Raw genomic sequence first — 26,385 nt, forward strand, 5'->3', positions numbered from 1 at the left:
GAGATGCGCATCGTGAATTTCTTACCTGCAACAGGTAACCTGCCTTCCCAGCTGTCATTGTTTCTAGGACGCTTTCAGCGTGGAGAGCAGAGGGCTGGTTTTGATTTTCTTTTTGACTTGCACTTCGCTGTTCCCTTACTTGACAAGAGGAGAGAAGTGCGAAAGCTCTAAACATCGCCCTCCTTAAGTGTTGTTGCCAACTACTTCTAGGTTTAATATAGATATTGCCTTGTTGGATCAAAGTCCTCTGAGAGCTCACACGAAGGACCAGAAGAAGAGACGCATTCCCATGTTGTTTATCCTCAGCACCTGGTATTCACTGGTATACTGTCTCTGAAACTGGATGCTCCATTAGTCATCACGACTCGTTCTGACTTGTGCTTAGAGGGAGGGAGAGAGGAGGAAGGAATACACTAAATGGAATTGTTAACCAGCTATTTGGCTTCCCGGAAGCAGGTAGCAGGTTTTCTGAATCATCTCAGGGCCAGCGCGCCCTGTTATGTAGCAGAAGACCTGAGTTCAAATTCTAATTCAGTTCTGCCTGGACTGGGTTGAAGTGATGGTCTAGTGTGATTTATACACTTAATTTAGTTTTTAGAAACCTTGACACCCACTTTTCTGAAGCTCAAGGCGGTTTGTAAACACAACAACATTGCAATCAAGCAACTCCTCCTTGGTCTCAGCTTTCGCATCTGTAAAATGGCTATAAGACACTTCCTGTTTAGCGACTGAAATGGGAGATGTCGGTGTTCAAGCTTGCTCTGCTACAGAGTATAACTTTCCTCCAGGAAAGGGGAGTGAGGCAATCCACCTCTCCCACTAAGCTATTTGGTATACGACAAAAAATAGTAATTGACAGAACATTCTAATAAAACCTCCATGAAGAAAAACTGCTGCCTCCGGTCTTGTGAGATGCGACGGTCTTGATCCCGCAGGCAATTTTAACCTGGAGATTGATGCAGAGTTAAGCCAACACAAATGTGCGAGAACTTCAGAGCGGGCGCCAGGCAGGATTTCCCAAGAGTGAGTGAAAATGAAACCACTAATCTAAATAGGTGGTTGTAATTTTCAACTACACATTTTCAACGGGTGTGGTTGTAAGATGTACCTGGTACCTTCCTCTTACACTGGATTCATTCTCTGTATACTTCCTGGAGGGGTAGTGTGGTATAGTGGCTAGAGAGTTAGACTAGCGCCAAAAAGACCTGGGTTCGCATGAGCAGGTGACCACGAACACCGTGGCCCAATCACACACTTTCAGCCTCAACTACCTCACAGGGTTGTTGTGAGGATATAATGGGGGGTGGGTGGGGAATAGGGACGGGACGTGTGCGCCGCCTTGAGCCTCTTAGAGGATAGACGGGGTGTAGTAATATAAAAATAAAATATTTGCACTACTGAGTGTTATGGGCGGGGGACGAGTTTCGGCGAACGATCAGCCTTCTAGTATGCTTTGACTGCCTTGATGGTGTGAACAGAAGGGTAGTTAAAGTGATAATTAATGTGCTGATCATTTGAATGTCCCATTATTAATAAGATAATTGGTTCTGTAAAAGGGCTGTTGGGGAACGCACCGGGCTACACCTCGCCTTGCAAAACGCGTCGTCGCCTGGCTGCAGAATCTTTCTGCGAACTGCCCACAAAGCCAAAAGCGAATTAAGACCCCTCGGTGCGGACACAAGGTATTGTTTCCGGAAGCAGGGGTGACGGGAATGGAGGATTCCGGTTCCCCTACCACGCCACCCCTACTTCCACATCTCGAATAGCAAAGTCCGCGGCAAGGCAAGGGGGGAAGTTGAAGCCACAGATGGAATGCGTTTTAGGGCTTTTTACCTATCCAAGGTGCTGAATCGGGATTCCGATTGATGGACGTGAACAAAGTTTAAATGGTGCATGCTGACAACTCTGAGCCTAGGGAAGCAGCCACGGGACAGCACTTTGTGCAGCTCTGTCCAAGTGGATTCCCTAGGCAAGGAAAGTGTGTATCACAACCTTTTAACACGTCACATGACTCCTTGTTATTTGATCCAGTATTTTTGTTGTTGTTGTTGTGGGTAAATATTTTTATTCCTTCAGCTTTACAGCGTTTTAACCCAAGCTGTGACATGGTGAAGCTGGTTAGAATGTAGCCACTGCAATGTTTAATAAATGTCTTCAGCAGAAATGGGAGGATTTGTGTATTAAATGTGAACTTCCTTCAATATGTTAAAAAGGCAGCTTGGCAATATCCAAAATTTTGTGTGAATTTAGTCAATGATCAGTTAAAAGCCAGGTGATTAGCCAATCAAAGCTCCAGTCTTGTACCAAATTACTTGGGAATAAGCCCCACTGAAATCACACAAAAACTCCATCCATTTCCCCCTCCTCTCACACGTAATCCATATACCATATACAGAGACAGACAAATAGAAATGGAACATCTTACCATATAAACCTGCCTGAAATCTAGGATCTTCTTCAAAGCTTTACTTTCAGAGATTAGGTAGCTGATGATTGAGGAGAAAGCATCTTCAATGACGAGGCCTTATTTAGTTACGTTCAACGGTAGTACCTTTTTGGTTAAGTTTTTGATTTGGTTAACTTTTTAATTCTCACAGACTTTTAGTGTTTGATGGTGAAGCTTGCTTTCATTGGTTGATGCTGACAAATTTATCCTGGTTTTAGATGGTTTCCCCATTGATTCTGTTATTTTAAATTACATCTTCATGGGGTTTTTAAAAAAATGCTTTTATGATTTTTTAAAAAGCAAACTGTTTTGGATATTTTGAACACTGAATTCTGAAACATAATCCCCACACCAACACACACAACTATAGTTCTTTTATAAGACTATTCTTCCTTCCTCTCAATAGCTGCTTTGTTGCCTAGGTTTTGTTCTGGATACTTGATTTGCCAGAGTCTTAACATTTTTATTAATGTTAACAACAGGACATGAGAAGGCAATATAGGATTCTGGGCTCATCCCAGCAAGCAAATATTCCCCAGATTATTTTAAAATAAATGCATGTTTTTAATTGGCTGCTGTTCTACCATTTCATTAATTGCTTTAACTACTGTGGATTTATAATGATTATTATGGCAGTGTATTTGCATTGATTTTACTCTTAGTAGCTACCTAAGGCGTGCTCTCATGAAAAGCACAGTTATAACTTGGGACAGCTAGATTCAAACTCAAGCTCCATTCTGAATGTGCCTGCAGTTTTAGATTATTTTCGGTGCCCTGGAAAGGGTATTTGGGGGTCCTATTCTCTGGCTGTTAGTAAGGATCAAAATGGCAGGTACTAGGAAATCACCTTTTCAGAGGTTTTCCTCTGATCTTAAATGGTGTTTGAAGAAACTTCTTTCCTAACTTATCCTGGCTCTTGTCTACATTATTATGCTGGTGTGATTTTCATTGTCTTGAGGGTTTTTATTATGTAGGGCACCTTCTGAAGAACTTTATTTCTAAAAGCGGGGTCCATAAAACTAGCAATAACATTTTTTTTTTAATATGCTACTGTTTGAAAAGACGGTGTACAAAATTAAAAGCACTAGAGAGAACAATACAATGACAGCTATCTAAACAACAACAACTACCCACAGATGACAGCAAAAGGATCTAATAACATTTCAAAAATTCAAAGCAGAATCATATCTCAGTGTGTTGTTTTTTAAACACTTCCCACAGACTGCCTCAGAGGAGTCTGGGACATTGTTTCAGGCAGCAAAGCAGTGGCCAGATGGGTTTTTGCATGCTGTTATCCTTCATCCACTGAGAGGAGGACTGGGGTTCTCATGTTCTGCACCCTCAGGGCCCACTTTAAGAGGCATAAAAATTACTGAGGTGCACCAGTCACAAAATAGCAGTGCAAAGACAGAGTCAGACTCAGCAACAATATGAAGATGAAGATTGGCACAATCAGCTGGCCATTACTGATACCGTTTTCTGTTGCTATCTAATCCTTCTTCGGAAATTTTGTGATTTCCTTATGACAGTGAGTTCCATAGTTCTTCTTTTCTCAAGCTAAGTACATGCATGTTGGTTCTGGAGGTATTATGATTCAGACTTCTAATTTCAGACAGAATTTGCTTATTCAGGGGGCTGTAAGTGGAGGTTTTTATTTTATTTTTCTCTTCTCCTCCCATGCCTCTCAAATCATTTTTGCTCATCTCTTGCCATTTCTTCTTCTCTTCCCCTTTCACGCTTAACCTGTACCATTATGCCCACCCACAAACAACCAGTTTCTTTCATCCCTCCTCCCTGCCATCTCTTTCCCCTCTTAAATAGCACCCCTCTCTTACCTTCCTCCTCTCTGTTCCAAGTCAATTATTACTGCTTTTGGAACTGCTAGCATCTGTCTAACCTAAAGGTTACTGCTTGGCTAGGTGGTTGGGCTACAGAGCTGAGGTGCACCTGAAGTTGAGCTGGAGCTCACTACTCTCCACAATGTGGGAAATGCTGGCCTACAAGTTACCCAACACTCCCTTGTGACTCCATATTGCAAGGGAATACATCAGTGGAGAGCAAGCTGTCTTGCAGGGAAGCCTGTCTGCTATTTTTGATCCTTTTCTTGAGGAACTCTTGATAAACTTCCAGAGAAGTCCAGGGCTCCCAATTTTAATTTTTGTAACACTGGTTGTTGTTTTTTTACCCCAGAAACTATATTTATTACAAGTACTTATGCAAATACCAGACAGGATCTTAAAAGAGGCATTCCCTCCTGTGTCTGACACAGATTATGCCTCTTATAAAATTCCTCTTCTAAGAGATTGTTTCTTATAAGATGGTGCCTGTTGTACAACATAGTTGCATCATCAATAAAACAAGTTCCTTTAGAACTTTTTCCTCACCTGCAAACTGATATTTAATTAATTGATGACTTGATTAACGTTTGCACTTTAGCTGACTAAATTCATTAATTGTGTGACAGCCCTGTTATCTATGTCCTATAGTATATCATGGACTGATTCTCTTAGTGTTGATTCTGATGTGGTTAAAACAGCCCCAGATACAGCGGAGGCAGCTATTGGATGGCTTGAGGGAACTCTCAAGATTTTCAGAACTATGTTTTAACAAAATCCCTGAAGGAGTACCCCTTCAAGCAGCTCAATAAGGATTGAGCATGCTCAGGGGGCATGGAATGTTGGCTAACTGGTGGAGGTGGCAGGGGAACTGGACAGGACAACTGGTGGAATGGAATGGAGTATCCTGGTATGGGACATGACTGGCTAGCTGGAACCCTGGACAGGAGCACTCCTCCACATATCAGTCCACTTGTGTCTTTCTAGTGGGGAGAAATCACAGCTCAGTGGCAGAGTGTGTTTTTCATGGGCAGGAAACTCCAAGTTCAATCCTTGGAATGCCCAGTGGGGGGGGGGGGAATATGGGAGGCAGGAGGTGAGTGGGGGGAAAGTTTGCTTGAGAACCTGGAGAGCTGTTGCCAGTCAGAGTAGAGAAGACTAGGTTCCATGGACAAATAGCTTGACCCAGTATATGGCAGCTTCCCATGTTCCTGTGAGTTGAACTGAATCATGGGTCTCCTTGTTTCTCCAGTATTTTGTCCAACTCCTTACTTTGAGAGAAGGGTACCCATGTTGACTTGTCTGCAAGGAACCCTCAATGTCATGGAGTGGTTGGATGCAGAGAAATGGTGGGAGGAACTAGTGAAGGGAAGGAGGCTCAGATCCTGGGAAGTGGTGGTGGGACACCAATGACTGGTCAGAGGGAGAAGAGGGAGATGCCTGGGAAGAGGAGGACTCAGAAGCTGAAGAGGTAACAGGGTTTAGTGAGAAGGGAGAATCTGTGGCAGACAGAAGTCCAGAATCAGATGCAGAAGTTGAAGCAGGGGAGGAGGGAGGCCAAGAGGCAGAGCTGAGTCAGGCTGGTGAAGAGTCATGCATGCTTCCCTCCCCCTGCTGTGACAAGCTCCCCTCCCCCCGGTCTCCTAGAATCAGAAGAGGCATGAAAAGGGTGGCGGAGAGGTTGGCTTCATGCAGGCACAGTCTCCAATTGCTTTGGGGGAAACCCTGGAGAGGAGGGGATTTAGATGGCTGTGGGGAAGAGGGGATTTTCAGTCTTGGCAACTGATCCATGGGGCAAGACCTACCAGGGAAGAGCTGCTGTGATCATTAGGCCTGACGCTACACCAAGATGGTGCAGATTGTGTTCTTGTTAATAAACAGCTAACTTCAACTTGCATGGTGTGATTTACTGCCCCTCACTCCTGACACTTGGCCACTGCAGAGTGATTGATGCTATGAGGGTAGGATTTTGAGACTGAGGTCCAGGGCCCCACTGAGCAGAAGGGCACCTAAGCACAGCAGGTTTGGCTAGCTCTATTTTGAAGGAAGTGAGGTATATGCATTAGCATCTAATGTAGTCAAGGTCTCCCCCAACAAGACGGGGGAGAAATGCAATTTGTATTTAAATTTGAATCTATCAAATTCATACTTTCTGAAACTATATGAGAACCGAAACAAAGCCATCATTTGTAATTTGCATTTATCCAGATTTTGCAGTGCAGTTCTCCCAGCAAGCAATGCATTACATTAGGGAAGAGCACTTGCAAAAATGTGTACATTAGTCAAAAATGCATACAAAAGTATGTTCATTGGGAGAAATTGGCACTAAAATGCTGAATTTCCATGAGGGTAAAATAAACAAATCACAGAAATGCATATAACTGAATTTAAGATTGGAAGAATGAGAAATTGAGAGGACTGAAATTGATAGACTCTTTAATCCCTACACTGGAATCACTGCTGGGTCTTAATGTAAATCCATGTAAACTGACAGCATCATCTCAATCAGAAATGGGGAGCTGTGGCCCTCCAGATGTTTTTGGGCTACAGCTCCCATCAGCTCCAGCCAGGATGGCGACCCTTCTCTGTCGTTGGTCTAAAACATTCCCAGCACCCTATCTTTCAAAGGAAGATTGGCACAGTGATGAGCAAGCTGTTTTTCAGTGACAGTCGCCCACCATAACTGATCTTTCCATTAAGGAATCACTGCTATGTTTCCAAGGAACCCCATGGGTTTCCTGGGGCACAGTTTGGTGTATCTAGACAGCACCCCAACCTACTGTAAATGGGGGCCTTGTTGTTGCAGCCCGCCTCTGATTGCAGGTGTGGGTTCATGTGGGCCCAGTTGATGACTTGTTTTCCTTCGGGCTTTCTTCCCCGATTTTCTGCTTGTCACTGAGCGATGAATAGGGCTCTGCCTTGTCTACAAAGAGCCAGACAATGTCTTGTTCTAACCTTGCCGGCAACCAGCATAAATAAATAATAAAAAGGGGGGGAAGGAGGGGAAGAGGGAGAAGAGTGCCATTATGCATGCTTTGTAGCCTTTCACTGAACATTCCTGAAGGAGAAGCTGCCCACCAGTGGCGAAGGTGGAGGATTGTCTTACAACGGTGCCTCTTCTTAACTCTTTCCATGTCTGCCTGGTGCGGAGGAACTTAAATACACATACAAAAATGAGGTGGTGTCAATACACAGTTTGGAGGATCTGAGTTTTGGACTATTATTCACAACTCTTTTCACAACTGAAAAAGAGGAGACTTGTGGGGTATGAAACACAGAGCAGTCAAATACAACATTTCTAGAGTGGACATAAAAAGGGGATGTCTGGACCAGCCAGTTGGAACTTCCTGTTTCTTCCTGGGCTGGGACAAACTTCCTCTACATGTGACCAGAGGTGGGCGTGACCTCACCTGTACAGGTAACAAAATAGGACAGGGGAGGCAGCCATCTCTGTCTCTGACTCCATTCCTTGAAGAAGCAACATCTTCTTCCTGAGATGCGCTCTTGGCTTCCTGCCAAGAGAGGACAAAGGAATTATCTCCTTATGGGATAGATTCCACATGTATATATTTTGTAACTTAATTCTGCCTTCTGGGATCCATCTGTGAACAGGATGTGTGAGTAAACTATTTTATACTTTTATACAAGACTGTGTTGTGTCTATTCTTTTTATGAGGGAATAAAGGGGAATTACCAGGAAACTTATTTTAGAGGCTTATACAAGCCTGGCAAACATATCCGCTATGAAAGTTTAAAAGGGGAATGTTACTCTGCTAATTTGTAGAGCTTGTTAACACAAGTTGGGAAGGATATAATTAAACAATATATCTTCTCCTGCCTCCCTGAACATTCCCACAAGACTGAGAGGAGATAGGATAGCCATCTCAAGAGCTGTCATGTGGAAGATGGAGCAAAGTTGCTTTTTCCTGCTCTGGAGGGTAGAACTCGCACCAATGGCTTCAAGTTACAAGAAAGGAGATTCCAATGAAACACCAGCAAAAACTTTCTGACAGTAAGAGCTGTTCCAATAGTGGAACAATCTCCCAGTCTCCCTCAGGAGGTTGGGAACTCGCCTTCCTTTGAGGTCTTTAAGCAGAAGTTGGATGGCCATCTTTCATGGATGCTTTAGCTCAGATTCCTGCACTGCAGGGGGTTGGACTAGGCAACAACAATAACAGCAACAATTTATTAGTTATACCCCGCCTATCTGGCTGGGTTTCCCCAGCCACTCTGGGCAACTCCCAACAAAATGCTAAAAACACGATAAAATATCAAACATTAAAAACCTCCCTAAACAGGGCTGCCTTCAGGTGTCTTCTGAAAGTCAGATAGTTGTTTATTTCCTTGACATCTGATGGGAGGGCGTTCCACAGGGCGGGTGCCACTACCGAGAAGGCCGTCTGCCTGGTTCCCTGTAACCTCACTTCTCACAGTGAGGGAACCGCCAGAAGGCCCCCCAGAGCTGGACCTCAGTGTCCGGGCTGAACAATGGGGGTGGAGACCCTCCTTCAGGCATACTGGGCCGATGACCCTTGAGATCCCTTCCAAGTCTACAATTCTATGATTCAGAGGAGTTTGTCTTAATGGGAAGTGCAGTATGCAGCTGTGGTTAGGGTTAAAAATGGGACCTACAACAGAGTATTGCACCATGAAGTGCTCCTCCAGAATGCCAGACTGGCAGCCATGCCCTTTTTCAGGATATTCCTTTCCCTGCAGTTTCCCATTTTCTTCCTTGTACTAGATATTCCATATTTGACTGTTGAACTTGGTCATTCCTCATTCGACTGGCCTGGATAATGTTTTTTCTCCCACCACCTCCACCACCACCACCAAAAAAACCCCTCTTCTATCTCAAATTTGGGAGTTCTCTCAATCTCTTTTTTCTCAGTAGCCTCACATTGGCTACAAAGTATCATCACTTCAGATGCTGAATTTGATTATTCTTATATTTATTTATTTGAATTCTATTTCTTTAAAGTTGGAAAAGCTCCCAGAGAAGCTTATATGAAATCAATTACGTACAAGACAGCCCCTCCTAGAGGCTTAAAAGGTAAAATACACCACATAAAAGGAAAAGTGGATTGGGAGGGAAGAGGTGGGAAAGCAAACTCAGGCACCAGTTCTTAAATAGCCCATTAATTCATACTACTAAAGAGCTTGAGGAAATTACCATAAAGTCAAGATACAAGTCCCTGCCCCAAGGAGCTTACTATCTACAGTTTCAACAAGAAGAGGTGGGAGGAGAAGAGAGGGAAAGGAAAGAGTTATGGGTGACCAGAATTGAACATCAGCAGATGCAGAAACATATAATCTGGATTTCCCTCCAGTTGATGACTGGGATAAAGCAATTTTTCAGTGGCTTCAGGGAAGAGGTGGGTTTGGAGGTGGGTTTTCCAGGCATTAAGATTAGCAAGAAAAAGTGGGTGAAAAGCTGGATCTGCAACACTAAAAGCCCAGTCACATCCCATGCCGATATCCCCAGCCGATATCCCCAGCCGATGTGGACAGACTCCTCCGAGCTGGAAAGCCTACCACCTGTCCTCTCGACCCGTGCCCGTCTTGGCTGATTAGAGCGTGTCCAGACGAGGTGCGGGCCCTCCTGGGGGATATCATCAATTTGTCCCTTGGCACGGGGACATTCCCAGGGGAACTGAAGGAGGCAGTGGTGCGCCCGCTCTTAAAGAAAACATCATTAGATCCTTTAGATCTATCCAATTACCGCCCGGTTTCAAATCTTCCGTTCCTTGGTAAGGTGATTGAGAGAGCGGTTGCTGAACAGCTTGGTGGGTTTCTGGATGAAACATCGGCTCTGGATCCATTCCAGTCCAGCTTCCGCGCTGGTCATGGGACCGAGATGGCTCTGGTCGCCCTAACAGATGATCTTCGTAGACAGCTGGATCGAGGCGGGTCGGGGCTGCTGATTCTTCTAGATCTGTCAGCAGCTTTCGACATGGTCGATCACGAACTTCTGGACCACCGCCTTGCCGACGTGGGGATCCAGGGCACAGTCCTTCAATGGCTGCGCTCATTTCTCTCTGGTCGGGGACAGAGGGTGGCGCTTGGGGGGGAATTGTCATCGCGCCACTCCTTGGTGTGTGGAGTACCTCAGGGTGCGATACTCTCCCCGATGCTTTTCAACATATTTATGCGCCCCCTCGCCCAGCTTGTTCGGAGTTTCGGGCTGGGTTGCCATCAGTATGCCGGTGACACCCAACTCTATCTGTTGATGGATGGCCATCCTGACTCGGCCCCAGACACACTGACCAGATGTTTGGAAGCTGTGGCTGGATGGTTACGTGGGAGCCGGTTGAAGCTAAATCCTTCGAAGACAGAGGTCCTGTGGCTGGAACGGGGCAATATGGGATTGGGGGGGCAACTCCCATCTCTTGCGGGGGCGCAATTAGTGCCAGCACCATCCGTTAAGAGTTTGGGTGTAATCTTCGACACCTCCTTTTCCATGGAGGCGCAGATTGCAGCTATAACAAAGGCGGCATTTTCCCATCTCCGCCAAGCTAAGCAGTTGGCTCCTTACCTCTCTCGCCCTGACCTAGCCACTGTGATCCATGCGACGGTCACCTCCAGACTGGATTATTGTAACTCACTCTACGTGGGGCTGCCCTTGAGACTGACCCAGAAACTCCAGCGGGTGCAGAATGCTGCAGCGAGACTCCTTACGAGGTCTTCGCTGCGAGATCACATTCACCCGGTGCTACACCAGCTGCACTGGCTCCCGGTGGAGTACAGGATCAGGTTTAAGGTGCTGGTTTTAACCTTTAAAGCCCTATACGGCCTAGGACCCTCGTACCTACGGGACCGCCTCTCCTGGTATGCCCCACAGAGAAACTTACGGTCTTCAAATAAAAACATCTTGAAGGTCCCAGGCCACAGAGAAGTTAGGCTGGCCTCAACTAGAGCCAGGGCTTTTTCGGCTGTGGCTCTGATCTGGTGGAACACTCTGTCACAAGAGACCAGGGCCCTGCGGGACTTGACATCATTCCGCAGGGCCTGCAAGACAGAGCTGTTCCACCAGGCCTTTGGCCAGGGCACAGCCTGACTCCCTCCCTCGGCAATCTTCACGGAGCTCTGGCCCAATGGTTGCCAGTGGCCTGAATTAATTAATTTTATAATGAATGATTTTAGAGTGTTGTTTATGCTATACTTTTATACTGTTTTATTGTTGTTAGCCGCCCTGAGCCCGGCTTCGGCTGGGGAGGGCGGGATATAAATAAAATTTATTATTATTATTATTATTATTATTATTATTATTATTATTATCATGTAAGTAAGCAGTAGCAACATCAATACTTGTCAGGGACTGGGCAGAGGAGGAATGGTGGAGACCAGCCTGACCTTTCCAGAGAAGAGGAAGACAGTTCAGAATTACAACAGGGGCTTAAGGGACGTCGCAGCTCAGAGGAAGATGAGGGGGCTGGGAAATAATGGGAGAGGAGGAAGAGGCAGAGGCAGAGCAGCTGGCTGATACATTAGCACTAGAAAACGTTCCAGACCCACCATCTCCCATGAGCCGGAGAGCCTTAAAAGTAGGAGAGCAAAGGGCTTAGAAGCAAAGGGCCCTCAGCGCCACCCATAGAAGAGATGACGAGTGAGGAAGTGGGAGAGAAGGGGAGTGGAGATTGACTCGGGACAACGCCATAATTCAAAGAGGCTGCATTCTCAAGCCTCTCTCTGTAAATATTGAATAAAAAGTAGATGGTAAGGACTTTTCCTTGTCTTATCTGTTCCTGGCAACCTGCCATAGGGGTTGGTTCCTCTGCAGCTTGACAGTACTGGAAGGGAGGGGCTCCATGCTGTACGCCTCCACATGCCCCTCTTTCAGGTCGATGGGCCACATAGCTCAGTGGCAGAGCAACTACGATGGAAGCAGAAGGCTCCAGCTTCAATCCCTGGCATCTCCAGACAGGGCTGGGAGTGTTCCCTGCCTGAAACCCTGGAGAGTTGCTACCAGTCAGTGTTTACAATGTGGAGCTGGGTGGACCAATGATATAAGGCAGCTTCTTGCATCCCTGTGTTTTGCTGCATATCGGTAAAAGCATTATTTCTGAAGCATATATATATATATATATATATATATAGTGGTACCTCGGGTTACATACACTTCAGGTTACATACGCTTCAGGTTACACACTCCGCTAACCTAGAAATAGTGCTTCAGGTTAAGAACTTTGCTTCAGGATGAGAACAGAAATCTGTGGGAATGTTCTGGGGTGCAGGAGAGGATATATTGTGGGATTATATCCTTATCCAACTTGTGCTAACAAGTTCCCAAAATATCAGCAGAGTTTATAGACATTCCCCTTTTAGGTTCGCAACGGTAACGTGTGCACAGGTTCGCTAGAACCTCTATAATAATTACTCTGGTAATTTCCCCTTTTGTTCCCTCTTAAAATACAAGACATGACACAGTCTTTATAAAAGTATAAAAGAGTTTACTCACGTTCTGTGCACAATATGATCCCAGAAGGCAGACAGCTTAAAAAGGTTACATACATTCAGAATCTATCTTATAGCAAGATAGTCCTTTCCTCCTCTCTTGGCTGAGAGCCAAGAGAGCATCTTTAGATGCTTCCTCATCAAAGGAAAATGGCAGAGAGAGAGAGTGGCTGCCTGCCCTGTGCTTTTGTCATTACCTGCACAGGTGAGGCCACACCCACCTCTGGTCACATGCGGAGGAAGTCCGTCCCCAGGAAGTTTACCTGCTTGCTGGACTGACATCCCTCCCCATGTTCTAACATGTACACTCTAGGAATGTTGTCATTGACTGCTCCTGTCTTTACATCCCACAAAATCGTGCTCTGGCAGCGCAGCGGCAGCGGGAGGCCCCATTAGCTAAAGTGGTGCTTCAGGTTAAGAACAGTTTCAGGTTAAGAACGGACCTCCAGAATGAATTAAGTACTTAACCCAAGGTACCACTGTATGTGTGTGTGTATATATATATATATATGTGTGTGTGTGTGTGTGTGTGTGTGTGTGTATATATATATATATATTACTTCCTTTGCTTTTTAGATGATAAACGCATGTGTCATAGGAAGTGTTGTCATAGAAGAGGCATCCCCTCTTGGAAGAATGCCTCTTTTAAGAAAGTGATTGCCAGCTGCAGTAACTATAAGCATTTAGAATTATAAGCATTTTTTAAAAAAATATCCAATTTTTTTAAAAAAACAACCCTGTTGCCTGATTAATTTATGCTTGTTCTGATATTAAATGTACTTTAAAAACAAAACCATTTTGATAATTTATTTGAGTTGGAGTATAATATATATAGTTATTTGACAGATAGGATAGCAATAAGGAAAACAAACATTTTAAAGAAAAAGAAAAATGTGTGCTGGTTCAAAAGTTCACAGGCCATCCAAAAATATATATTTTAAATGTTAAAGGACCAGTTTGTATATAGATTTTCAAAACAAGCAAGCCTGCAATAATGCAACACTTACCCACTGAACTCTCAGTGGGGCTCACTCCTGAGCCGACATGTAAAATATTGCACTGGACATGAAGCGGGGGGAGGAATAAAAAAACCCAAGGAAGGTATGAGAGAATCGAGCCAGGAATGAGCTAGCCCATGTATATAGGTAGGGTATAACACCCCCACCCTCCCAAGAATTGAAAAATGCACCATTCTTAACAGTAGATGTGCTTGCCTCTGATTCCAGACCAGAGAGTCCTGTCCAGTTTGCCTACCCCTGGGAAAGTCCTGGAACTTGGCTGTCCTGAAAGCTGCCTCTGCCAAACCCCCTTCTCTCCAAGTCTCTACCTTTGGGGTCTGATCTCCCAAAGGCTTATTAGAACTGCCCTCCTTGAGGCACTGGGAAGAGGCCGCTTGGCAATTAGCTAGAGTGCTTCTCTCGCCTTGCAAACAGAGAGCCCAAAATGATTGCCAAGGGGTTTTTCTCTTCTCTTTCCCTGGGCCTGGACTTGTTCCACTCCCTCTCTTAACATAAGAATGGAGGCAGCTCCTGTGAACTCCTGCGACCTCCTGACCCCCGCTCCCCAGCAATGAATGGCGTCCCCTGGCGTGTCCCCCCCCCTTGCCTCTCCAGCAGCCTCGAGCCTTGCCTAAATTCCTAATCAGGGTAATTTAATATATCTTAAGCTCCTGGCTGCTTTATTTGCTCTCCTTTTGGAGTTTGTTTTAGGCCTTCCCTGCCTCTCACCCCCATCATTAGAGCACCTTCTTTGAGGGCTGCGAGGCGCTGCTATGAGACCACAAGCCCCTTTTCATCTTCTAAATAAGCTGTGCTTCCCTGTCATTAGAATGGTATTCCCAGCCATTGAGGCCTTTCAAGGCCGCCTCTCCCCACCACCACACAGAAAAGAAAGAAAGAAAGAAAAAAGAAAGAAAGAAAGAAGGGGAGGAAGCCCGCTCAGGAGGTGAATAATCCACAATGATAAACTCCATGGCCAAAGCAAATAGCTCCTTCTTCATCCCGAAGAACGGCTGGACTTGGCACAGACCAGCCCAGGCAGGAAGCGGTACTGGCACAGCGCCTGGGCCAAAGAAGGGAGCATTTACTTCTGCCACTCTGTCCCCCCCCCACCTCCATTCTTGTGGGTTTTTTTCATAGTACAAAACCCGACTCCATTCAGTTTCTCATTCCTGTGTACAGAGTTGTTGTTGTTTTTTTGGCCAGGGTTAGCCAGGGCTGACCATGAGTCAGAAGGATGTGCGTAGCTCAGGCTGTAGATTTGGGTCACCATTTAGAAAGGTAGCAAATTGCCAAGTTATTATGATTAAATACAGGGCTTTTATTCACCCAGAACTCGCCGGAACTCAGTTCCGGCACCTCTCAGGTGGACACCGTTCTGAGAGAACAAGGGATGTTTTCATGGTGAGTTCCAGCATCTCTTTTTCTAGAAAAATAGCACTGCTGAAATATTACATCTGCTGTTTGGATTTCCAGCAGGAGTGCAATGTTTAACTGGCTGAAAATATTTTAAATCGATTCAGCACTTTACAAGGTGCTGCTGTTAAGCAGGCAACAGATGTGTGTGTGTGTGTGTGTGTGTGTGTGTGTGTAGAAAAACTTATAAAAACTGCACTTGGTGAGTAGTAACTTAAAGGAAGCATTCTCTTCTGTGTGAGAGAGGAGGCAGAATGCCTCTTCTGGGAAGGAAGCTACTGTGATGGGCATCAGAGAAAGTGATGCTTTTCATTGCAGATCTTTGAAGTTGCACAGTCCTAAGCAAACTCACTTAGGGCATGAAATTCATTCTGGTCCATGGGTCTTCTTTCTGATGCTTAAGGGACAACCTAACTTAAGCCTTAGGTGCCAAAATATTGGGGGCTAGCTCAGTTTTCTGCAAGATACATATTCTGTCTAACCCACATTCGCACCTCCACATTCCCACCTTGCGCTGCAACTGAGTACATTAAAATGCCCATAACATTTCCCCCATTCAACTACATCACAAAAAGTCCCCCCCGCCCCTTCTGCACACAGTCACACTGTTTAAATCCACAGGATCCATGCTTAATTTTAAAACTGATTTTAATATTGTATTTTTACAATGTAACCCAACCTGGGACCTAATGATAAAGGGCAAGTAAGGAATCTAAAAAATAGTAACATTATCTGTGGGTTAAAAGCTGCCTGGTTTTTGTGCAGTGTGGCAGATACACACCCACCCACCCACCCACACACCTGGTGCTTATTGAAAAACAGCTACTTGCAAACAGTTCTAGAGCTGAATCAGGCCCAACAAGCAAAATGCAGCTGAAACACACGGGATCTGCCACATTCCTATACATTCCCACTTCTTTGCACACTGAGATGGTGTGAGATCTTATCCGCACTCTCAGAGACAACTATATAATTCATGAATCAGCACAGACAGGAAACAAATTTCTGCACATTCCAAATCTGGCAACATTTCAGAGTTCAAAATCTGAATTTTTAAATTAAAAAATAAATCAATAGGTCAGATTTGGTTTTTGAACACCAGTTGTGAAAGATACTTTTTTTCATTCATTCATTCATTCAATAAGTTTATTGTGCTAGCCAAAGGCCATGACATGTCATTCCATTAAAATGTACCTAAATACAAACATAGTAATAATATAACAAACATCAGTAATATAAAATAAGAAAAATCAGAAGTACCATAAACTTGCTTAACTTCAGATTAAACCTCAGAGTCTCCAAAACAATTTACAGCAATTGTTATCTCTCTCTCTCCCCCCCCCTCTCTCTTTAGCCATATAATTTTATAAGATGCAATTTGTCAGTAAGACATACAATTTCAAGGCAGCAATGTTAAAAGTCACAGCTTGGTAACATTCAATTTGCTGTAAGGGTGCACCTGTATCCATCAGTGGCCCCTTGTTTTGTAAACAACCCCCCGCAATCCAACAGCAACAACAAGAGGCATGGAAATGCAAAAATGCTGGAGGGTGATAAAATTTGGATATGATTCCCGTGTATGGAAACCATCCTGTAATTGCTTTACAGGGGAAACATACACACAGAATATTCACAATTCTTTTTTTAAAAAAGATTTTCATTGATTTTTTATAGTCAGCAAACAGCATAAATCAACAAAAGAAATGCAAGAGGACTCAGGAGGGACTCAAAGTGGACGAAGGATACAAACAGAAACTATTCGTCAGATTGGAGTCTGCTAATATAATATGATGGAGACTGCAGAATGCAATGTAAAGTGACTCAATGGAGGTTGCAGCAAATGCTCATCTTTGAGACTTGAGAAAATTGTGTACCTTGAGGGACAGCTAAGAAAGATAAGTTTGATGTAATAGGATAGCTCTTTCACACCTTGCAAATTATGCAGGGCAGACTCCAGAATTTACCTGCATGCAACACACAGTCCCTCCATGCACACCACAGCTTACTAATGCGCAGGACTCAGCTTTACTTGAAAATCCACCTTTAATCCACTCAACTAGCGATGTTTCCACGTGATGAGATTAAAAATTAAAACAATATCCTCAAGAAATTATTAATATCTCCTCCCACCCGTGCTCCACTGTTTGCAAAACACTGGAGGGAATGAATGGGCTTTGTTCCTTTCTTTTATCATTTTAGTTGCCACACCAAGCCATGATCTGGAGGCAATGATGGAGGAGTGTTGCTGAAGCAGCAGAGGCTGGTCCATTGGGGCAAATGGACCACTGCCCCACCAACCTCACTCTTGATTCCTCCAAGCTCACCTGCTTGTCTTCCAGCACATAACTGCCCACCAGCTGCCTCCTCTGTAAGTCTCAGTTTTGCCCTTGTAGATCTCGGAGGGGAGAAGAATGGGGACACAAGTAGAATTTATTGGCTCCACCTGCCATTGGCTCAGGTTTTACCTACTGTTGACCTCCCTGCCTTCTAACCTAATAAGCACCAGCCACCATTGCCCAGGAACCCAGGAGAGCCCGTGTGGTGTAGTGGTTAAGAGCAGTAGACTCGTAATCTGGTGAACCGGGTTCACTTCCCTGCTCCTCTACATGCAGCTGCTGGGTGACCTTGGGCTAGTCACACTTCTCTGAAGTCTCTCAGCCTCACTCACCTCACAGAGTGTTTGTTATGGGGAGGAAGGGAAAGGAGAATGTTAGCTGCTTTGAGACTCCTTCGGGTAGTGATAAAGCGGGATATCAAATCCAGACTCCTCCTCCTCCTCCTCCTCCTCCTCCTCTTGTTCTTCTTCTATGGAGAAGCTCACTGGCAATGCCATGTTCCACAGACCCATGTCTCTATCCCTGGCACCTCTGGTTAGAGCTGGGAGAATGCCCTCTCTGAAATCCCTGTGTTCTGTGGCCATCCTATTGCTAAGCATGTCATTGTATGGCCACCCCATCATATGGAAAGGCCAAGTTCAGTGTTTTGCATGCAGAAGGTCGCAGGTTCAATCCCTCAACATCTTCCAGGTAGGGTTGGGAAAGGTTCTTCTCTGAAATTCTGGAGAGTCGCTGCCATCCAGTGTAGGCAATACTGAGCCAAGCTAAATGGGCCATTGATCTGACTGCGTATAAGGTAGGTTCTGACATTCCTATCTCACCTTCATTGTTTCAGCATGGAGGAAAGGTGGAATATGAATAAAATAATCGTGAAGTCAATAGTAGAATTCCCATTGATTTTAAGGGGTCAGAATTGCAGCCTTTGTCCTTTCCAAAAAAGACTCGTTTTTGACCCATTGAAATTAATGGGCATTAATGTGGCTACTGTAGGTGGAATTTAGTTGGATACGACTGTCCAGTTCTAGCCCACTTTGCAGTGAACATTTTTTTTAATAAAGAAAAACCAGCAACGGTGCAGATTCCCCTCCAGCCCACCTCCCAGTCCATGTTTCGAAATGATCTCCCCACACATATCTGTTAATGAGTATTTGTGAAGTTAGTCAGGAAGGTGAACTTCTGAGAAGGAGCCAGCAGGGGGAGCAAAACACACTTTCCTACATTTTCCTTGCAAGATGTCTTCGAAATCGAATCAAGTCACTTTGAATTCAAATGTTCAGGGCACTTGAGGTCTTTCATTGATGAGGTTGCAATATTTTTAAGGAAGATGAACTTCAAGAAAAACAACTTGAGGGTGTTAATTTATATCTTAACTATTCTGCCCCCACCCCAGCACCTTATTATTAATTGAAAAGGGTTGTTGTTGGCTAGGAATAAAAGTAGTAGCTCAGGACCTAGTGGTAGATTACCGGATCCTTAGTAGTAGTAGATCTGCAAAAGTTTCAAGCTCCCTGCTGTAATTAAGTTGTTAGAATCTCTGATCTATTCTAATTCAGGGCCAAACTAGATGCAATGTTAACATTGCAATCCTATACATATCCATTTAGAATTAGGCTCCATTCACTTTAAAGGAACTTAAGCATAAATAAGCATATATAGCATTGCAGCCTAAATGTGTATTTGCACTTAGCATACACGTTTAAAAATAATGAAATAGCTCCCATGCGGTCAAGGGGCTGATAATTATTGTGTCAGGCATGGAGAGAGAATTTAATCATTGCAGTCTTGAGGAAAAGCTTTCCTCTGAAGCTGGTATTTGCATTGGGAGGAACCCCCTTCATTGGTGATGCAGATAATTATCAGCCCCTGCCCATAACAAACCTATCTGTATTTAAAAAATCAGAGATGTTAAATGCAAAGACATCCCCTTTTAGTCTGGCCCTCAAATGCAAATTTGTACTTGTATACCAGGTAAGCCAAGCGTAGGGCTTGTGGGTGCAATAGGTAACTGCAATAATCACCTGAGTCCCTTCTCTGTGTCCCTTCTCTCTGAGAGGTTCAGGAGGTGACAACACGAGAACGGGCCTTTTTGTGGTGGTTCCCCCATCTGTGGAATGCTTTCCCCAGAGAGGCTCAACTAGTGCCATCATTACAGGTCTTTACCTATGCCTTTGGCCTTTTCGTGGGAATGTTGAGGAAGGTCGGAGAGGATATATTGATTAAATATTATCCCTCCTCACTCACACTAGTGAACAAGCAGCAGTGCACATTCCCTTGCAGATTGCTGGAAGAAAGTTGATGGATTCAACTGTGTCCAGTTCTGGGCACCACAATTCAAGAAGGACACTGACAAACTGGAACGTGTCCAGAGGAGGGCAACCAAAATGGTCAAAGGCCTGGAAACGATGCCTTATGAGGAACGGCTAAGGGAGCTGGGCATGTTTAGCCTGGAGAAGAGGAGGTTAAGGGGTGATATGATAGCCATGTTCAAATATATAAAAGGATGTCACATAGAGGAGGGAGAAAGGTTGTTTTCTGCTGCTCCAGAGAAGCGGACACGGAGCAATGGATCCAAACTACAAGAAAGAAGATTCCACCTAAACATTAGGAAGAACTTCCTGACAGTAAGAGCTGTTCGACAGTGGAATTTGCTGCCAAGGAGTGTGGTGGAGTCTCCTTCTTTGGAGGTCTTTAAGCAGAGGCTTGACAACCATATGTCAGGAGTGCTCTGATGGTGTTTCCTGCTTGGCAGGGGGTTGGACTCGATGGCCCTTGTGGTCTCTTCCAACTCTATGATTCTATGATTCTATGATTCATTAGAATCATTCAAGTTGAGCAATCCAGTCTGGCTTGTCCAGTCTAGATTGTTCCTGGTAGGTTTCCTCTTTCCTTTCCCTCTTAAAAAAAATAACACGACAATCTTCTTTAAAAGTAAGAGTACAGTTTACTTACATTCACAGTTAGTATTTTGAAGGCAGGCTTTTTTCTTGTGGTTACAGTTACATTTGTAGAGAAAAGAAGTCTGAGCTAGGCCTCAGACTTTCTACCTTGTGGCTGCTGGCTAAGAGCCAGAAGATGGCAAAAGAGCAAAAAGAGTCCAAAAGAGGAAGATGGCTGCTTGGCTAGCCCTTTTGTAGGGTCTGCTAGAGTCACGCCCATCTACCTGGTCACACACATGGGCAGGTATGACAGTAAGTCCTCCCTGTCTGGAGCTACATTCCTCTGTGTGTCCACTCTAGGCAACAGGAAATGTTGTGTTTGACTGCTTCAGTGATGATACATCCACACTTTTAAATGTGTTTGGGCAATTATTAGGATTTATTTTCTGTGGTTTTTTTTATTATGCTATGTAAATTATGTTTTCAGTGTTGTACACCACCCTGGGATCTTTGTATAAAGGCCAGTATATAAACTGAAATAATAATAATAATAATAATAATAATAATAATAATAATAATAATAAATACCCCGCCACCTGAACCACCATTTCAATGGCTTTCACTCAAGCTGTCTCTGAATAGCAGTTACTGCAGAACATCATTTGGTGCCCTTTGGGAGGAATGTAGGCATATAAGTTGAATATTTAAGATAAAGAAACAGTGGTAAAGGGGTTTTGCCCTCGCTTCATGCTTGTTTGTGCTCCAGGGCTCTTCAAGGCTTTTTGGCACCCGAGGCAAACCACAACATGGTGTCTTCCTCTCCACCAGGGAAGAATGACTGAATGAAGATCTACATCAAGATCAGGGTGTGTGGGAAATAAAGATCTATATGGGGAATCTGCTGCCCCTGTGAATCTTGCTGCCTGAGGCAGTCGTCTCACTTTGTCTCAAGGATGGGCCAGTCCTGAGGGCTAGGTGTAACACACTGTGCTGCCAAAGACAGGATGCCACCTTCTGAAATCTCCTTGTGCTCCCTCTTCCTTTTGTTGCCTTCTCACTCCTCCCTAACTTGTTGGGGCCATCCCTGCCAGTGAAAAATATTTTATTTCCATTGGACTTGCTCCTAGAAAAGCGACATAGGATTGGAGTCTTTCCAAAGTATGTGGCAGAGATACTTTCACTTTTAGAAAAATGAACTGGATTCTATGTATACCAAGTCAAGCGCTGTGAAGACATTTATTGGTGTTCGTGTGCCATTTGCAAATTCTATTCCCCTGGACAATTTTACCCAATATCCATTATGCTGCTAACCTATCATTATTATTATTTTTTTAAAAAAACCTGCACTGACCATGTAAAACATATTTAGCTAACTGCTGAGCTAAGTGTTTTGCTTAATTCAAGAGGTCTGATTTGTCTAGTGAGTTCAAGCACTCTGGCAGATATTGCCGCTCTTATTCCTACCTCTTTCTACTTGCTTATGCTACTGGAACATAAAGAAGCTGCCTGGTACTGACTCACCCCCTTGGTCCATCTGGATCAGGATGGCCTACTCTGACTGGCAGTGATTCTCCAGGATTTCAGGCAGTGTTCTCTCTTGGCCCTACCTAGGGAGGCAGGGTTTGGAACCCAGGGCCTGAGGTGGTTTTAGGGTGGCATGACTGGTGCAATGCCACTGGGTGCTGTGCTGCAGGGGTAGAAGAAGAAGAAGAAGAGTTTTGGATTTGATATCCCGCCTTTCACTCCCCTTCAGGAGTCTCAAAGCGGCTAACATTCTCCTTTCCCTTCCTCCCCCACAACAAACACTCTGTGAGGTGAGTGGGGCTGAGAGACTTCAAAGAAGTGTGACTAGCCCAAGGTCACCCAGCAGCTGCATGTGTAGGAGCGGAGACGCGAACCCGGTTCCCCAGATTACGAGACTACCGCTCTTAACCACTACACCACACTGGCCCATCAATGCTGTAGAATGGAGTGCGAGAGGTGGGAAGCACCAAATTTTAGCACCACACAGGTGCTGCTGAAATTTGAGAAGCCAAAATCTACCATTGCTGGAGCTTAATGCATACATGGTGCTCTACCTCTAAGCTATTTGTGGGAATGTTGTGGATAGTAAAGGTAAAGGTAAAGGGACCTCTGATCATTAGGTCCAGTCATGACCGACTCTTGGGTTGCAGTGCTCATCTCGCTTTATTGGCCGAGGGAGCTGGCGTACAGCTTCTGGGTCATGTGGTCAGCATGACTAAGGCGCTTCTGGCAAACCAGAGCAGCGCACGGAAATGCCGTTTACCTTCCCGCTGGAGCAGTACCTATTTATCTACTTGCACTTTGACGTGCTTTCGAACTGCTAGGTTGGCAGGAGCAGGGACTGAGCAACGGGAGCTCACCCCATCGCAGGGATTCGAACTGCCGACCTTCTGATTGGCAAGTCCTAGGCTCTGTGGTTTAACCCACAGCACCACCCGCGTCCCATTGTGGATAGTAGGAGAGGATATATTGTTTAAATATTATCCTTCCTCACTCACGCTAGTGAGCTAGTAGCAGAGTACATTCCCCAGTATATTGCAGGAAGCCAGTTGGGAGATTCGTTTGAATCTCTTGACTTAAGAAATCCAATATGGCTTTGTCCAGATTGGGCTCGTTCCTGGTAAATTCCCCTTTTTTATCCCTCTTAAAAAGAATAAAGACACAACAGTCTTCTTTAAAAGTAATGGTAAGAAGTTTATTCACATTCAGTTCACAGTAGGTTCCCTGGATGCAGGCTTTAGCTTGTAGTTACAGAAGAGAGTTTTAGTTCATCCCATATGGGAATGAGCCCATGTGTTGCTGGCTGAGAGCCAGCAGACAGCAAAATACATCGGTATCAGAAGAGAGCAGCAAAAGAGGAGGATGGCTGAGTGACTGGCCCTTTTACAGGGTCTCCCAGGGTCATGCTCATCCAGCTGGTCACACACAGGGGGAGGATGCTCTAGCCCAGGTGGGACAGGAAGTCCTCCTGGCTAGAGTAACATCCCCCTGTGTGTCCACTCTGGGCAAACAGGAAGTGTTGTACTTGACTGCTTATGTTACATCCCACAGTTTTAGGGTGGCACAACTGGAATGCCACTGGGTACTGTGCTGCAGGGGCGCTCCATGAATACTGTAGAATGGAACGTGAGAGGCGAGGAGCACCAAATTTTGGCATCCCACAGGGTGCCGCTGAAATTTGCGAACCCAAAGTCTGCTATCGCTGTAGCTTTCTGCATACATGGTGCTCTACCACTGCGCTACTTGCCCTTCCCTCTAGTAACTGATCTAGTCAACTAGTCATTTCTCTCTATTCTGTCTACACAAATAGTCCTCTGCCACACAAAAGTCCCAGGTGCAATTCCCCAGCCTCTCCAGGTAGGACTACAAAAGACTACAAAAGCCTGAGACCTTTGAGAGCCACAGCCAGTTAGTTTATACCAGGGGCTGGGAACATCTTCCAGGCTAAGGGATGCACTCCCTCCTGGACAATGTTCTGGGAGACAGAGGCAAAGGTGAGCATCTCTAGGGCAAAAAGGGGGCAGGGACAGATGCTGAAGTGAGCGGAACAGCCTAGGTGACACTTGCCTCTATATAGCAAGTGCATTCCAGCCAGGAAAAAGCCAAAAAATTTGATGCCCACCCTCCCTGCCCAATCTTGTTGGGATGTGATTTTAGAGGTGAGGAGAGAATATACCGTATTTTCCCATGTATAAGACTAGGGTTTTTTTAAACCAAAAAAATAGGTTTAAAATTGAGGCTTGCCTTATACACGGGTAGTGCTGAGGGGTGTTCTTTTAATTTGGAGTCCGCCAAAATAGGGGGTGTCTTATACATGGAGGCGTCTTATAGACGGAAAAAATTATTAGCTATTATCCTTCCTTTCTCACATGTGTCAGTTCATCAGAGTGCCCTCCCTTTGCACCATTTTTGTGTGTATGATTTTTAATTAAATTTTCTGTTTTACAATTTAAAACACTGATTTAAACATCCTTAAAAAATCAATGACTTCCCTTCTTCTCTTTCCATGGTTCATTTTGCATTTCATAAATCCCTGCATATTTTACAAAAACTATAACATTCAGTATTCCATTATTACATCCATCAAAACTTATTTACACTGTTGAATTTATCTTAATGCTGCCAGCGTTTTCAAGTGTACACAATTTCCCCCCATGTATTCAATAAATGTTTTCCACTCTTCTCTAAACGTATGTTCTTCTCTTAGTCTATATGTTAAGTCTGCAAACTACGCACTTTGAAAGGGAAGCTTAGATTAGCTGGTGTTATCCTTTTAGTTTAAGTAATCCAGGATGCTTTAAGGAAGACTAGATTTTTCCCCTGATATTTTCTCCTTTTCTCCTGCTTAAAACAATAACCACACAGACAGGTTTTAAAAAGATAAAAATAACAACTCCCTCCAAATACTCATTGAAGAGTAACAGATACAGTAGCTTTGTTGAGGCAGGTTTAAAATGGTAATTGAGTTACTAAAGCATAATAAGCCTGGCTTAAAAATGGAGTCTGAGCTTGGAGCATTTTTGTTCTATTGTAGCATTGTTGTGGGGGCCCCTGAAGCATGATGCCCAGTGCACTACCCTTAAACTGCCTCTGAAAGGAAAATTTGAGTCTGAATTTCTAACATTCACAATGCACTTGACTCTTCCAAAGACCCATGCAGACTTGCCTTCCTTGCATGGTAAGTCAAGCAGGGAGGCATCTTTGTGTTAATTATTCACAGATAAAGCTATTGCCACCTAAGAACATAAGAAAAAAGGTAAAGGACTACTGGACGGTTAAGTCTAGCCAAAGGTGACTATGGAGTTTCATCTTGCTTTCAGGCCGAGAGAGCCAGCATTTGTCCACAGACAGTTTTCCAGGTCATGTGGCCAGCATCACTAAACCACTTCTGGTGCAACAGGACACTGTGACGGAAACCAGAGCACATGAAAATGCCATTTACCTTCCTGCCGTAGCAGTACCTATTTATCTCTTGCACCGGCGTGCTTTCAAACTGCTAGGTTGGCAGGAGCTGGGACAGAGCAATGGGAGCTCACCCCGTTGTGGGGATTTGAACCGCCGACCTTCTGATCGGGAAGCCCAAGAGGCTCAGTGGTTTAGACCACAGTGCCACCTGCACCCCATTAGAACATAAGAAGAGCCTGCTGGATCAGGCCAATGGCCCATCTAGCCCAGCATCTTGTTCTCACAGTAGCCAATCATCATCATCATCATCAAAACTTTTATTGGCATCACATGCAAACATCCAAAACAAATCAATACAGAATTACCACTTCCCCAGTGGCACAAAACACTTGCTAAAAGAAAGGAGGCAGAGCAGTCTATCATCACATCTCTTGGTCTCCAGGAAGATCAGACGTCTGCAGTGTATTTTGACGACAAAAAACCAAATAGAGATATTTAGCCACTAACTTGGTGAGCTCCTGATCATTCCCCAGTAATAGAAAATGTATGTCCTCCAACTCTGGTTTCCATTTGGGGATACAGAGTTGATCTAGAAATTGCTGATGGAGATCAGCATATAGTTTACAATTAAGAACCATATGTGTAAGGGTTTCCACCAGGTGGTCTTCACATGGGCAAGTTCTTTCTCCTTCCACCCTGGCTGAGAACCTTCCCCAAAGTAGGTCTGATATGTGAATTACCATATTTTTTGCTCTATAAGACTCACTTTTCCCCTCCTAAAAAGTAAGGGGACATGTGTGTGCGTCTTATGGAGCGAATGCAGGCTGTGCAGCTATCCCAGAAGCCAGAACAGCAAGAGGGATTGCTGTTTTCACTGTGCAGCGATCCCTCTTGCTGTTCTGGCTTCTGAGATTCAGAATATTTTTTTCTTGTTTTCCTCCTCCAAAAACTAGGTGCGTGTTATAGTCTGGTGCGTCTTACAGAGTGAAAAATACAGTACCTCTTGTTATGAAAAAATGCATTATGGCCTGCATAGACATCTTACTGGCATTCACCGCCATTGCACGGTGCGTGGACCAGAGAAGCCTATGATGGAAT

At 44.6% G+C, this 26,385-nt stretch overlaps 1 long non-coding RNA gene across 1 annotated transcript in view; it reads left to right on the forward strand.

Annotated features, from left to right (window-relative positions):
- Window positions 1-858: 858 nt before the first annotated feature.
- LOC308462750 overlaps window positions 859-26,385 on the forward strand; it is an 83,593-nt gene continuing 58,066 nt past the window's right edge. Inside the window, exon 1 of the long non-coding RNA XR_013979309.1 lies at window positions 859-1,023. This is a non-coding gene — a long non-coding RNA (uncharacterized lncRNA). The remainder of the gene's footprint in view (window positions 1,024-26,385) is intronic.

Source organism: Podarcis pityusensis (genome assembly GCF_964106645.2).
Source record: "Podarcis pityusensis genome assembly, chromosome: 14".
NCBI lineage: Eukaryota > Metazoa > Chordata > Lepidosauria > Squamata > Lacertidae > Podarcis > Podarcis pityusensis.